At 29.8% G+C, this 17,154-nt stretch overlaps 1 long non-coding RNA gene across 3 annotated transcripts; it reads left to right on the top strand.

Annotated features, from left to right (window-relative positions):
• The first annotated feature begins 4,443 nt into the window (after nucleotides 1-4,443).
• On the top strand, nucleotides 4,444-12,129 carry LOC137837162 (uncharacterized). 3 transcript variants are annotated; one of them, XR_016520452.1, is made up of 3 exons: nucleotides 4,450-4,689; nucleotides 4,849-5,080; nucleotides 11,224-12,129. It is a non-coding gene; the product is annotated as an uncharacterized LOC137837162 (long non-coding RNA). The 3 variants fall into 3 exon arrangements; XR_016520450.1 differs by lacking the exon at nucleotides 11,224-12,129 and adding an exon at nucleotides 5,517-5,738; XR_011085375.2 differs by lacking the exon at nucleotides 11,224-12,129 and having other exon boundaries at nucleotides 4,444-4,689; nucleotides 4,849-5,738.
• Nucleotides 12,130-17,154: the final 5,025 nt, after the last annotated feature.

Below are 17,154 nucleotides of genomic sequence, written 5' to 3' on the forward strand. Positions count from 1 at the left end.
ATTAACCCATCATGTGGGCCCATCGCATGTCTTCTAAAAAAGTGAACTCAAACTCATAGAAACCCTTCCCAAGAGGAATTGCTTTCCACGGTCCAAAAGTCTTCCACACTGGCTGCAAATTTTAGTTAAATCAATGTGCGTGTGAGGTTTATCCTCCTTAGATAGAATAATCTGACCACGTAAATGGGTCTCGCAATCTTCAAGACCAACCAAGTAATCTGCCTCATTAACCTGGACAACAACCATGTCTCCCTTAATACAAGAGTAGGTAGTTGGGACAAATGAATGTCACATGTATTTCCCAAAGTCTGAGCAAAAGTCTTCATTTGGCCTGACATAGTAGACTCTTATTAGGGAACCCTTCTCAATCCATCAAACAAGCCCATGGGATGAAGAAACTCGTAGAGCCCTCCGCCATTCTCAAAGACTAACAAGTTGCCGACCAGCCCACGCCAGTCGTCACCGTCCCACAAGCCGCACCACCTAAAAATCTTGACTTTACCACAAATGTTGATAAAAAATCGTGACTTTACCACAAATTAGAACTGACTACATGAAAAAGGTGGCAACTTTGGTTGTGTGCAATAAAATTTTCAAGAAGAAATTTAAGGAAAGAATACACATTGGATGCAGACGTAGAGAGTCATCACGCCACCACCAGCATCTCGACAGACTGTCGCGCTGCCACCGACCAACACCCACGATCCTTGTGCCACCACCGTTCACCACCAAGCTAGAGAATGAACGACCATCCACACAAACCCTAACTGCACCAAAATCCTTCGAAGGAGAGAGAATATAGCAAAAATCTTATAATTTAATGTAAAAATATTTTTTTAAAAATACAAATAGAGTTGAAGTAAATTTTAAATTCAAATGAGAAAATCATTATAGAATTTAATAAATAACTATATTTCAAAATAAATAATAAAGTTAGTTTTAAAATATTAAAATTTAAATTAATTTATGTATTTATTTATTATTTGAATTATTAATTTTATAATATTAAAATATAAATATTAATTATATAATTTGATATATACTATACATCATTAATTAAAGTTAACTTGTAGAGAAGGATAACATGTGAAAAAAAATCATAATATTAATATAAAAGCAGAGTTGGCAAATGAATGGACACATAACATACACGTGTTGTGCAAACAAAATTGGTAAATAAAGAAAAAGAACTGGGCATCAAGCCCAATGAATATCGTGGGTGAAATTTAAATATCTTATAATATGATGTTATTTAAATATAGGCAAACCATGTTATTAGCTTTTGATAAATTATCAAATTTTACTTTTAGTTTTTAATAATTTTTTGAATTTTTTTCTCTAATACGTTTCTTATTTTGTTTTGTGTTCCGGGAAGCGGGTTAAATGGTGTTTTTAACACTGAAATAGAATATTTTAAGTAGTACTTAAAATTAAATAAAAAAAATTATTAAAGATGAAAAAGTCTAAGAAAAAGGGTTAAGGACAAAAGCAAAATATTCCTGTTGTTTATCAGGAGTAAAAACACGTTAATTCATTATAAAATATAAAGAGAAAATTAAAAAATTATTAATCCCATACCTGCTCATTGTATATATTATAATTGAATAAAAAATTGAGCCTTATTATTGTTGGATGGCACGGAGTTTTATAATAAAAATTTCTCCATTAGGATTCTTCCTTGATCAACGAAAATTCGAAACGTAGCAAAGCATATATAGTAAAGAAACACTGACAGTTTCAGATGAGGCAATGAATGAAGGACAAAGTTTAAAGTACATTGAAAAGAAAAAGGTGATAACATGCATATGATCTTAACTAAGTTAAGGGTAGGTGGTGGGATAAGAAGTATGGTTCCGTCCTTTACGTGTGTTGTTGGTAACTAAAAAGTTGTTCCTAGTTTTATCACACTCTTTTCTTTTTCCTTGATGCACCCAAGAGGAAAAAGACCAACAAATCGTTAGTAACTATAGTTAGGTCTTCTTAAATGGTGTATTAATTGGTTCTTCCTTTATATTTTAAGATTTTTCAATACTATATGACATGGTAAGGCATTAGACAATACCAGGAAGTTCTCAATAAAATGACCTAGTTGAGGGAATGAATAAAACCATTCTAAAAAAGTGAGATGCATAATGTTAAATGTTGGAGTTTCAAAAGTGTTTTTTTGGCTAAAATTGTTATTATTGTTGCCTACATGATCAATAGATGTCCCTAAAGATGAGAATCCTAAGGAAATCTGATCAGGCCATTCTTCCCCAACCTTAATCACTAGAGAATATTTGGTTGTGTTGCCTATACTAACATAAGGAAAGGAAAACTACATGCACGTAGTGTCAAGTGTTTGTTTCTGGACTATCCATAAGATGTTAAAGGATAATGTCTATGATTTCTTGATCTAGTATTAAAGAAATGTATCATCAGCACAGACGTCGTCTTCAATGACACTAAAATGACTTATAAACCAATAGTTTAAGAATGTGAGTCTAGAAGTACATATGATGGTGAGAAAGCCCATATTGAGGTGGCAAAGAAGAGTTTAATTTCTAACAAGATGATGCCTTAGACGATCTTATAGATGATAGAAAAGAATCTTCTAATGAAGACAAACGATTTGATGATTACATGCTTGTCAGAGATAGAACGGGGAGAATGATAAGAGCTCTAGTGAAGTATGGATATGTTGAGCTCATTGCATACTCCTTAGTGGTTGCTAGTGAGATGCTAGACAATGAATTATTTAGTGTATCATCTACACTAGCAAGTAAGTAGATGACTCAATGTTTAGATTCCATGAATGAGGAGATGAAGTCACTCCATTTTGAACAACACATGGACTCTTGTTGGTCAACTTTTGGGTTCTATGTTGGTCAGTTGCAAATGAATTTTCAAACGTAAAGATGGTAATCCATAAATTGGCCAACAAAATTCAAGGCAAAATTGGTGGCTAGAGGCTTTAGTAAAAGAGAAGGAGTTTAGTATAGTTTGGTGTTTTCTCTTGTAGTAAAGTACAAATCCATTAGGATGTTGTTAGCCATGTTGTCCTGTTTAACCTTGAAATGGAACATATGGAAGTTAAGAATAGGTTGAAGAGATTAAAAATAAATAAAGTTATTGAAATTGGACATTAATTTAAGTGATAAAATATTTGTTATTTTATTAATTAGTTATAAAGATTTTAGCTGTCAACTTTAAATTTTAAATAATTTTTAAAATTTTGATAACTAATTAAATTTTATTTTAAAAATTATTTATTAATAATAGAAATTAATTTAGATATCGATAAATTTGTATTGTTTAAAATATTATTTAATTTAATCAGTATAACAATTAATTATTTTTTTAAATTAATTTTTATTTAATAATATTTTAGTAATGAAATGAAAAGTATATTAAAATAATCAATTATTTTATTTATAAATTAATAATAGGGTTAATTTTGGAATTATTTCCATTTATGCTTTTCCAATAGATTTAAAAAAAATATGAAGATTAAAACATTATCAATAGTAGAAATTCAATATTAAAATTAATTACGATGAAAATAGATCTAACTTATTAAAAAGTTACAACTAACTAAAGTTTATATTTATTTTAAATACTTTTTATTTTTATTTGAAGTAATATTTCCATTTATAAATGTCTGTAAACATTTAATTTATAAAAATGTAACATATAGATATATGAGGAAAATATACTTAGAAGCTGAAAGCTCTTATGTATTTGTTTCCTTTATGCACATACGTATAAAATTATGTTTATTTTTGTTTACTGCAAAGTTCACCAAAACAAATGGATTTTTCTAAGAAAATCAGAAAGGTCTTAACTAAGGGTTTTTTTCAATTTTTTATTGTAGCAATTTTATTCATTTTGGTCACATGAAAAATCTTTTATTGGTCATTTTTATATCTACAGTCAAATTTGATCATAATGAGACCCATTTAGAGTTTAAGAGACACATTTAATTTGTTAATTATTTTAATAATTATTTAATTTTTACCTATTTTTTATTTAGTATTGAGATTTATTAAATTATATTTTTTTTTATATTTCCTATTGAAAAAATAAAATATATACCATTTGACATGAAATTCGTGATAATATTATATTTTCTTTAATATTTGTTTTATTTTTTTTAAATATTATTTAATTAATATTTAAAATAGTACCTACTACAATATAAAGATGAGGTTGAAGGTGGGTATCCCTATATCCAAATCAATATGTTTAGTAGGTTGGTTTGGTTCCAAATTTCTAAAAGAATTAAAAGATCAACCAATTTAAATAAATGAAAATTCAATGTTAAAGTTTTATTTTTCTCATAATTAATCCAATCTAAACCTAAATGTAAAGATTTGTAAGAAATAATAGTATAATAATTGATTTTGTTTTTCCATAGTTATTATATATGGTAGCCATTGTCCAAATTAAAGACTAACCACTTGATTGAAAACCTATCTTCTTCAATGGTCTCTTTCCTATCTCACTGTGGAATTGTCATTATCTATTGTTCATCTACTTTTTCAACACCTAAACTGTGTCTCCTACCATAGCCAAAATCTCTCTTTCTGGTTTCTTCCATCTTCTATTCCGATAAAAAACACTTTTTAATATTCAGTTACTGTTCTCTTCAACTCCTCACTCCTCTTTCGAGACCAAAAAACTTGAAGAGCATCAACAACTTGTGTGAAGGTATATATTCTATTCCCTTACTTTTTTTTCCCTGCCATACGGGGTTGTTCATCATCTTCTATAATCCAAATGAATATACCTTAATTAGTGTGTTGCTTTTCTATATATCTTAATTTCTTGCTCTTATATATATACATGTGTGTGTATATATATGTGCAGAGATTGTGAATGAAGTGGTGAACATCTGAAGGGTTTGTTGACAGAAGATAGAGAGCACAGTTGAACATACCCAAAAGGCTTTGTGTGTGCGCAGTTTTGTGCTCTCTGATCTTCTGTCAATGTACTCATTTTCTCACCCACTAGCTTGTTAGTTCCTTGATTCGACATGAGAACTGAATACCCTTTGATTTGATTTTCTTGAACATGCAAATTTCTCAGTGAGAAAACTCTGGTAAGTACTTCCTTCTACTTTAGCCTCTATATGTGTTTGTGTTGAAACTGTGACACTGCATTCCAAAGCACACATTAAAAGCTATCAGAAAGCACAGAAAATTGTCTTCTCTTTCAACAGTTTCTTCCTTGAGTCGGTGGCTGCATGATTTCTTGTTCAGTTAACTATATTCATGTATAAAATATGTTGTTTTCACTGAATACAGCACTGGGAAAGGCACAGCACATTTTCATCTTCTGCAGTTGACTTGACTGAGTCAGTTGTGCTTTGTGTGTGGTTGCAGTGACTTGTAGTTTATCTAAGACAGTATTAATTGTATAGTTAATACATAACTACATAGATAAAACTTTAAATTGGTATGATAGAAAAGAAAAGATCAATCTCTTAAGTTGATCTTAATTAATGTCTCAAAAGGTTAATCTTTTGGTTTTGACAGGTAGATTACCAAGTAAAGCAATAAGAGAAAAAGGTGAATTACATACAGTAGAAATAAATAGGATTGTTCTCAGTACCATAGCTGGAATCTATATATATATATATATTTTATTCAAGTGTTGATATGATAGATCATATATGACAAATGCTAAAATATTTTTTATTGCCTTCATTTCAGTACATTTTTTATTATCAAAAGAAATATTGATAAATCTTTCTTGGATCTCATTTTTGTATTTGTTGATTATGAAAATATATTAGTTTTTTTCAGTACTAAAGAAAAGCTAAAATAAAAAAATGCAGTAGATCATACTAAATGGGGTGGATCTGAGTTAATATTCATTGGTCTTTCTTTGTTTTTAATGTAACCCACTTGCCCTTTGCTTAAAACAATGAGTATGCTAAAAATATTATTATAGGAGAGTGACATTCTAGCTTACAAATCAACCTGACTTATCAACAAAGGTTGGTTTTAATGGAAACCTAGTATCTCTTCTTTGGATTCTCCGTTGAAAGAAATCTTCATAACTAGTTGTAATTTATTAAAAAAAAAAACCACTTTTTTCCTAAGAACTTTTTTTCAAAAAAATTAATAATAAAAATCATGAACAAACTGTATTTTTTTATCAACAATAAAAAATAAATAAATATGAGTCACTTTAAGGGTGATTCAATCCTTATACATAATGACGACCTTAATCACACCCAGTAGACATACTCCCATGTATGGCTATACAAGAAACTCCTAACTTAACTCAGAGAAAATCGCCTGACATACTAAGTAAATATCTCATAAGATCATCATAATACAAATCATCGGGTCTATGCACTAATCAGAAAAGGAAAAAAACGCAGACTGTGTGACTTGGATGAAACCTAAGACCAAGTCTTTAATTGGACCAACGCGAAAGTTTCCAGTACATCTACTACTCTTCCTTTAAAAATAACCCTATTTTTGTGCCTCCAAACCTCATTAACTAGTGCGATCCAAATCTCTCCCCAAACATCGTCCACCGAAGCTGGCGCATTACTCATTGGGAAAAATCTAACAATGGAACATTATGAACAAACTGCATAAAAGATCATGACACTATTATCATTAAAAAGTAGTTCAAAATTATTTTTTTACTTTTACTTACAGTTACATTTTCAATTGATGAGTTATGTGAAAGTAGGGTAGGTTGGGTTTTAGGGGTTTTTGTATAGTTATAGATAGAGAATCTTGGGAATGCATTGGAGATTGAGGGGGAAACAAACTTTAGCTGTCACAGCAGATAAGTAAGGATACGCTCTCCCTGTTCACATCTATTTGGGACATTTTGTTAAAGCCTTGTCTTCTGTCCTTTCTCACTCTAAATCCCAAACTTGAAGGTATGCTTGTACTCTTCTTTTGGACTTTTCCTCCATTTTTCATTCAAGTCTTTGCTGTAGGGTTCCCTATGAGATAGAAAAATATAACAGAATCTTTATCATTTAGAAATGCATAAACAATCATGTCAATAGGCCAAACTCATGCACACATACAAATTAAATAAGCATTTGGTTTCCTCTATCTTTCTGCCCACTAAAATCAACACTGATGTCATTTGTTTTTCATTTACCGATGGAATTTTAATATAATTAATGGATGTTCACTAGTAAAATCAATTTTTTTTTATATTACAAGAAAATCATCAAATAAAAATCAATTTTTAGAGACCAAAATAATTAGTTGCAATAGTAACTAAATTAGAGATATTTTAGGAATTAAAAAAAAATTAGTTTCTAAATTACTTTCTATTATTGTTAAATAGTTTCTAAATTGGCAATTATTTAGATTCTAAATTTGGTAGCAAAAACCTTGGTTGTTAATTAGATATCAATATAGAAATCATTTAACAATAATAGAAACTAATTAAGAAACCAAAAATTTATTTAGTCACTATAGCAACTGATTATTTTTTGTTTCTAATATTGGTTTCTATTTCATGATTTTCTTATAGTGCATTAAATAGAAACTAGTTTCAAAAACAAAATTTGATTAGTTACTATGTTAAATAAATTAGATACTATTTTAGAGAATAACAAAATTGCTAATAATGAGATATAAAATAATTTATATTATTAATAAATAGTTTATAAATTGATATTTAATTACTTGTCAAAGTTTTAATTACCAACTAATTAGATTCTAAAGTTGGTAATTAAAATTTTGATAGCTAATTAGATACCAATTTAAAAATTAGTTGTTAATAATAAAAACTATCTTAGATATTAATATTTTTTTAACATGATTATTAAGAAAATTTAACCCAAAGATAAAGAATTAAGTTGTATTGGATGTAATAGTAACTGAATTATTTTTAAAGAAATTAAACTGAACTTCTTTTTAGCTTAGTGTTTAGTAATTGAATTGTTCCAAAATTACTTATCTAAACTATAGTTTATATATTTAGAAATGTGTTTTTAAATCAGATTTATATTATAATAACTAAATCAATTCAGCTATAGTTCCAACAAAGTAGTTTAGTTTGATTTAATTCAATTAAATTATAATTCAGTTAAATAAATTTGAATAATTATACAATTTAGTTTAATACTCTATTTTTTTTTTATATTTTAGTTTGATTTTGCATTATATTTTATCCCCTGACTATAATTATATTAATTGGAAGAATAATTTAAAATCATTAAGTTAACCTACCATATTAATTAAATAATTAACCAAAAACATCCATAATGTTTAAATTTTTTTCAATTGTTTTTTTAGACCATACCTTGTTCTACAAATTTAAATATCTCACGAAAAATCATTCTGATTCCAAGGTTATATGTTATAACATTGCTATGTGAGTTCTTAATTAATTTTATGAATCTTAAGTCAACTTATTCTTTAAATAGTTTAAATATTTTTTCATTAATGTGTCCCTTTTAAAACATAACAAAAATCTTAAGCAACACTTGTTTATATATATCACGTGTGTTTACTTAAGAAATCATGTGTTTTATTAAATAACATTGCTTAAATAAAATAACATTGAAAAGCAATCAGGAGATAAACTAATATCTCTTGAGACATTTCGTGAGAAAATGTTACTTTAATTAACCAGCCACTTTCATTCTAGAATATATCCATAGAATCGATTCTTTTAAATAAGAACATGGACACTTAATTTAAATTGTGAAGTTTTGACATGGGCAGGGTTGAGATCTTGTTGTCAATATTTTTACAAAACACTTCTATAATAAAATAAAATGAATAAAATGTTTTATAAACTAAAATTAATTTATATATGAAACAAAATCATCTCTTTAAAAGGCTAAGATGTAGAAGTTTTGAAATAAGTAGAGGCAAAAAATTATTTTATTGATAATGGTAATACCAAAATGTATAGTCTTTCAATATTTATAATTTGCTATTTAAGGTACTTATTGTTTGGGAGTAAGCCATATATTGTAAATTCTTCACTATGTGAAGATAAATCCGTGAGATTTTACTATTTGCTCTACGTGAGAGTGTTTCTCACTTGTGAGAAATCTTAATCTTAAGGGAGATTAAGACTATTTGTCTGGAGAGATGTTCAATGCTTGTTATCTAGAGAGGTGAATAATACTTGTTATATGGAGAGGTGGAGAATAGTTGAGTTGTTAAAGAATCTTAAGCGGGTTGCTTAAGGGGACTGAACATAACCCAAGTTGTGGGGGAACCAATACATCCTTTCTTGAATACAATGTTGATCTTTTGATTTTTGTAAAGAAAGGTATCTCCTATCTACTACTCAATTCCATTAGAAACTTCACTAATAAATAATCCCTTATATCCCTTATATTTTAGATATTGCTTTGCCTTGTTAATTTTGTAGACATCTAAATTTGAGTTCAGGCTCTATTCAACCCCCCTTTTAGAGCCAATTGTACCTTTAGTTGGTATTAGAGCTAACCTCAAAGGTGATCTTAACAGAATGTGAGAAAACCATCATACAACGAACTCAATAAAATTTGAAGGTCAAGCCATCAACAGGGCACCCTTGTTCAAGGGAGAGAAGTATGATCTATGGATGCTGAAAATGACATCCTTTCTTGAATACAATGTTGATCTTTTGATTTTTGTAAAGAAATGTATCTCATATCTACTCAATTCCATTAGAAACTTCACTAATAAATAATCATGGAAAGAGGAAGAGAAATATATCAACAAAAAGCAAAACCTAGGCATATTCTATTATGCTCTCTATCTAAAGAGGAAACATCTAAAGTCCATGCCATGGCCAACACAAAGGACATTTGGGAAACAATCACACTATCTTATGAAGGATCTAAAGAGGTCAAACAAAACATGCTTACCCTTCTAAAAACTCAACATGAGATGTTTAGGATTGAAGAAAATGAATCCATCCAGTTAATGGTAATCAGGTTGCAAACCATCATAAACAACTTTAGATCCTCGGGAACAGTCATAAGTCAGTATGACATAAATGACAAAGTTATGAGGACTCTCCCAACAAAATGGAGAATACAAGAAACTCTCTTAAAGATTCAAAAGATCTTGAAGCCATGTTCTTGGAAGAACTGGTAGACATTCTAATAATTCATGATAAGGTTCTCCAAGGAGATGATAAAACTACCAAAGGCAAAAGCCTCACCCTAAAAGCATTCAATAAAGCCAAGAAGACAAAATCTCTTAAAGTCTTTGAAGAAAATGAGGATACATCAGACGATTCAGAATCAAATTATGAGGATTCTGCGTTCATCACTCAAAAATTTAAAAAGATGTGTAAAAGGAAAAGGAACTCTACAAAGGACAAAAAGTATACCAGAGAAACCAAAGGAAAGCACACCTGTTTTGGCTGAAACAAACCTAGACACATAAAGTCTGAGTGTCTAGAACAAATAGAAGAAAAGGACAAGAGAAATTTTACCAAAAAGAAAGGTCTAATGTAAACATAGGAAGACCTAGACCTTTCTAAAGGTACAATTGGCTCTAGAAGAGGGGTTTGAATAGAGCACAAACTCTAATTTCGTACCTACGAAAATATAAAGGGGAAGCAATATCTAAAAGATAAAGGACAAAGAGAAAAGTACGCACAAAATTTATACTGGTTCACCCACAACTTCGGCTATGTCCAGTCCCCTTAAGCAACCTACTTAAGAGCATTTATCAACTCAAGTATTCTCCACCTTTCTCGGTACTCAAGTATACTCCACATCTCCAGGTAACAAGTATTGAACACCTCTCCAGAAAACAAGTATTGAACACCTCTTTAGGAAGCAAGTTTTAATCTCTCCCTGAGACTAAGACCTCTCAACAAGTGAGAAAAACACTCTCAAACAGAGAGCAAACAATGAAAGCTCACAGGGTAATCCTTACACAGTGAAGGATTTACAATAAGGTTCACTCCACAAACTGAGGGCTCTAAGCAACAAATATGAAGTACTCTCTCAGAAAGACTATACACACTAAAACAATGAACGCTTAATCGTCTATGATGATCTTGTATGCTTGTATATTCTTGTGTGTATGTTCATCATCTTCAAGGTCATTATATAATGTTTTAGATTGTGACAGTTGAAACTTTGATTCTTCTCTTTATTCTCATAGTCGTTGGATGTTGGATAAGGAAATCTTTGCTCTTAATTGATTATTCTCTTCTTGGACTTCAATTGTATTTGATTTTTTTCTTTTTCCAGTCCCAATGTAAACATTGATTCATTAATATTGTAATCTCCAGGTATCCTTCATTTCTATGCATTGTTCATCATCTTCATTACGTTAGACGCTGAATATGTTAACTCTTGCTTTGATTATATTCTCTGCGTCTTTGAGCATATGTAACAATTTGAATTATTTCTTTTGTGATCTTTGATATGAATGTTAACCCTTTAATGCATGGGACTGATTCTTCAATCATATATTTTTCACTTGCTTTATTGCAATTACCTTGGATGTTGAATATGGAAATAATTGCTTTGTCATTTACTATGCTTTAACAATTTTTGAATATCTTTTTTCACTTGTGATTCTTGGGAATATTGATCTAATTTATCTTATTGTACTTGAATCACATTATCCTCTTTGTGAATTTCGTTCTTCACTTTGTGATGTACTCATTTTTTTGAACAACTTCTTTAATAAACTCATCAAGAATATTGTATTGATTCCTCATTATATCAAACATTGAATTAGGAAAGTTTTTGCTTACGTCTTTAATGCTCTTTGCAAAAAAAGTATAAGACTCCTTTCAACTCCCCCCCTACATTTACTTTCTAGAAGAATGTTTTTGCTACTTCTATACAGAGAAATTAATAAGCAATGTTTGTGATTTCTTACTATTGGTGTGTTCTAGTTGGTATGTTTTGATGTTGCTTTGATGGTTAAATATGTTCTAAGACACAAGCTGAAAGTTGTTTTTGTCATCATAAAAAAAAGTATATTATGGAAGATCTATACTACATTAGAGGGTCTGGTGACCAAAAGATGATATATGGAGTTTATGTTTTTTATGATAACAAAAAAAACTAAATGATTTATTTGTGATTTGAATGATTTATCTGAGCTACTACTGGTTATTGAAAGCTATAGTACACAGTAGACCCTCTGAGTGTCTATAGTTTTGTCCATGATAAAAGATTTGATGAACGTGTAACAAGTTTTAGTTTATAGTTAAACAAAATCTTGTAAATATATATTTACTAAAAATGCATTCAATCAAAGAGATATTATATAAAAAAAATAGAAATATTTCAAACTGAATATTTTGTGAAAAGTTTAGGTTTTTAAACTGACTTTCTTTGACCTTATTTTCGTATATCTTTAAATCTATCTTTTCCTAAACAAATTTGTTCAAATTATATCTTGAAAATATCTTTTTGATATGTTGTGAATATCTCTAAAAAATTTTAAAAACAAAAATGCATTAAATAATTGAAAATCCCAAATATTCTATTTTTAGCATCACACATTATTTAGAAAAAACAAATCTGATTTTATTTTAATTTGTTTTACTAACCCATATTTCAAATACTTTCGAATTAGTTTTAAATAGATTCCAAGAAAAAAAAAAGTTGAAAGTTTAAAATTCCAAGTTTGAAAGCAAAATACTAGAATATGGGTTAGTAGAAAATTTCTTAATCACTATCCTAAGTGTTTCCACTCATAAAATGGTTAGGCTTTGATACACAAAACAATTTCAAAAAGTTAATGGTCACTAAAATCACTCAAAAACAATACTTAAAAGGGCACTAAAATTGCCTTAAATTTCAAACCAAGAATACTTACTTTCAAGAGAAAGAAGAGACACCAATAAGAAGTATTTATAGAAATTTTTAGTAAAGAAAACTATAACAAAAAACTTATAGAAATTTGGAAATACAGTCTAGAATTGATAAAAAAAGAAAAGAAATCTGTACCAAAATATTACTAAAGGATATAACAAAAGACAAAAAAAAAAATCTAGAAAAGGATACTTGAAAGATGCAAAATTAAGCAATCAATTTAACTTATAAGATTCATGTTATAATTTCTAATGAAAGTTACCTAAAACAAACATATTAATGGGACAAAACCCACACACACAAAAAGGATACAATTTAGAAATTCCAATATTAATTCAATAGCTAAAAGATTTCAAGAAATTAGGACAAACTATCCGTGAGACATGTGAAATTTTTAACTAGTTTTCCAACTAATCTTTAAACGTTCTTTCTTTTCTTTTCTTTTTTTCTGAATTTTTCTTTGGCATTTTAGGCACTTAGATTTCTCGGTATTTTCAGAAAATAATATACTAAAATTATTGGTTTTTTCTTTTGATTATTGAATTCAACTATAAAAAAAACAACCACAAAAAAGTGAAATTACAACACTACTTGTATATAATGTTTATGAGTCTCACATCCACCAAAACATGGTCATTTTCATAAAACGTTTAAAAGGACTTCTAACAATTTTAAATTATAGAAAATTTGAAGATGAAACAAATTATACAAGTTCTAAACAATATGTCTCGACCACATAAAGAATACACACACCAAAAAATAAACTAAAATTTAATAATTTGTAAACTCGACTAAATCAAGAACATTTTAAATAATTCAAATTCATTTCAACTAACTAAAATTAATTTTAACTTTTATTAAAAAAAGTGTTACACACTTCAAAAATATATTTAAATAAAAAAAAACAATTAAGATAAAATCTTATGAGCTTCCTTACAACCAAATTGAACATAATCAAAAACTACTTTTAAAAAAACAATATCAACCTATTAATATATTTTTCACCAAAATCCATGAGGTATGCTTTATTTAACTCTTTAATTATACTACTTTTTTCCAATCACATCTTCCACCACCACTCATATTTAAAGATGATCTTATCATAACCAATAAAAATAAAAATACACAATCTTAAGTTTGAATTATCTAGGATGTATAATCTCTAACAACTAGGAGTGACAAAGTGAGGCGGGTCGTGCAGGTCGACTCACGATCTGCTAAAAAAAACGCGGGGCGGGTTGCTTATTTGAACCCATTAGCCCACGTGGGCCAAGTGCGAGGCAGGGCGGGTTGGCTTGCATAACCCGCATAACTTTAAAATGTAGAAATTTTTTTCTGCATCCCCATATTTTCTTCATGTAGCCTCATATATTTCACATTCTGAAATTTTTAATAACATCTTACTACGCATGTCTCGTGAAAATAATATTATGAGACCATTTACCTAATTCATCTAAATAAAAAATTCAAAATTTTTATTTTTATTTTATTTTTTTAAAATATTTCTTATGCGAGTTGGCCTGGGTTGGCCTGTAGGCCCGCAGGCCAACCCTTATGCAGGGCAGGCTAGAAAAATCAATCCGCAAATTCTATGCGGGGAGGGCCAACCTCTACCCACGTTTTGCAAGCCAAGTGCGGGGCAAGTCTATGTGGGGCGGGCCAACCCGCATTGTCACCCTTACTAACAACTCTACAAAATTTTTACGACCAAAGACATACAAGTGGTAATGAAAAGACCCTTGTCTTACCACACAAATCCTATCATTCAACCTCACAACATCATCAAATCCTATACCAAAATTACTCTTCTAACCTTGGACTATAATATCCAATTGGACAATAAATAATTGAAGGGATAGAATAACTAGACAATGCGATACATAACTTTGGAACATTGTATGTTTTCTTGTTCATATCCCTTAGGTGTCAATCTTTTTACGTATTAAAGTGTCTTTTGTACTACTAAGATCAACTTGCACTTTGTATCTCTTAAGTGATAATTTTTTTTATTCCTATGATTATTTATTTAATTTTTAAAAATTTATTTTTTTCCAATTTATAATTGTTGTCTAAATTATATATATATATATAATTTTTATAATATATAGTCAAATTATTATGATTGTTTATTCATTTGTTAGATTCTCATCAATAACGAAGCAAGAAAACAAGAATAAAATTGAAGAAAACACTTTATTGATAACAAAAGGTCTATACGCAAAGAACTTTCAGACAACAGTGTCTTTACAAAGATTACGAGAACTTTTATAAACTCTCTATATATAGACTCAAAACAGAAGGAGTAACAAAAGACCATTCAAAAGAAAAAAAAAATCTTAAGACAATTATAACAAACACATACTAAACTTTCTAGCTTGTATAATTCTCTATCACATCAAATGGTCTAGCTATCTAACTAAGCTCTTGTACATTATTTAGAGTCAATCACACCTTGAATCCAAATCATGGAAGAGCTTCCAACTTCAACTTCATTTTTTCTCAAACGAAAAATTAACCAGCTCCAGACATTGTCTGAACTAAGATCTTGGCAGGGACTTTGTATACACATATACTGGATTTTGTTCTGAGGTTATCTACTTGATCCTAACCTCTCCAGACTCAATAATGTCTCTAGCAAAATGTAGTATAATGTTTATGTGTTTCGTCCTCTCGTGGTAAATATGATAATTAACTAGATGTATGACGTTTTAACTATCACAATGAATAGTCGCATAGTATTTCACAATACATAGCTCTCCAATCATCTCCTTCAACCACAATGCCTCATTTACCCCTTATGTGAGTGTGATATACTCTTCCTAGGTAATAGATAAAGCTACGAATAATTACAAACTAGATTTCCAGCAAACTGCAATACAAAACAAGGTAAAGACACACCCAAAAAGTGACTTTCTAGTATCAGCACTCCTTGGATAATCAAAGTCCACATACCCTTTTATAGAAGCTCTATTAAGGGTAGACCATCTATCCACGAGACTAAACAATATTGCTCCTAATGAGTTTGTCCAGGATCTACCATGTGCGTACTAACAACATTAACTGCGTGAGCCATATCTGGTCTACTACAGATCATCCCATACATGATGCTACCATCTCCATTAGCATACAGGATAGTCTTTATCTTCTTTCTTTCCTCCTCAGTAATTGGAGCTTGAGCAACTCAGAATTTTGTGTGGTGTCTCAACGGTTTCCCCACAAGTTTAGATTTGTGCATAATAAACCTCTCAACCACCTTCTACAAGACCCTTGCTGAGATAAATGTAGTATCTCAATCGTCTAATCCCTTTGTACGCCATCCCAATATAGCTTCGCAAGACCAAGTTCCTTCATTTTAAACTATAAACTTAATCTTCATTTGAGCTCTTTTAATGGTTGGCTATAAGGATATCATCCACATATAAAAAAGTAAGAACACCACAAATTCTTCTTTTCTTTTAAGGATTTAGACATGGTTATCATAACTACACCTTTAGAACCTTGACTGCCTTAAAAAGTCATCAAATATCTTGTACCACTTCCTTGTACTCTGTTTTAAGCCATACAAAGATTTTCCCAAGAGACAGACCTTCCCTTATGCTTCAACAAACCTCTCGGGCTACTGCATATAGATGGTCTCCTCTAGAATACCATACAGAAATGTTGTCTTCACGTCAAATGTTATAACACCAGATTGTGTTGGTTAACAATAGACATTAAAATCCTTATGGAACATTTTTTTTACCACAACTAAGAGTATCTCATTATAGTTAACTCTCTCCACCTGTGTAAAACCTTCCACCACCATTCTAGCCTTGAATCTTTGACCCTCCACACCCGATATTCCCTCCTTCTTCATGAACACCGACTTGCATCCTACCACCTTTTGATTTCTTGGTAGATCAACAAGTGTCCATGTGTAGTTCTTCTTTAGAGGCTCAATTTCTTCATCCATGACAACTTACCATTGTCAACCTTCTAAACCTTCTATAGCCTTCTAGAAACTTCTAGGTTTTTAATTGTCTATCTCATCAGTTGAGATCAACATATATAAACCTTTGTGTATGTTTATCATTCTCCTCTCTTATCATGATTAAGCTAATAATTGGAGTCAAAATCTGCACATTTTGACCTTCTCTTATAATGACCTTCTCTTATAAGTGGTAGACAGTTGATTAACAGAGTCTAATGCCTCATCCTCTAGAGACATCACATAATTAATTAAATTTAATATACCATTTTAAAATTATAATAATTAATTTTATATTTGACTGGAATAAAATATTTTTCTTCCCTCGAACAATGAAACATTTCAACTTCAATATAATTGTGTTCTACGGCATATCATACTTCTCTTTTCAAATTGCGTATCCTTTGACAGGAATCAAAAC

Source organism: Phaseolus vulgaris, chromosome 4, assembly GCF_051622355.1.
Source record: "Phaseolus vulgaris cultivar YP4 chromosome 4, ASM5162235v1, whole genome shotgun sequence".
Classification (NCBI taxonomy): domain Eukaryota; kingdom Viridiplantae; phylum Streptophyta; class Magnoliopsida; order Fabales; family Fabaceae; genus Phaseolus; species Phaseolus vulgaris.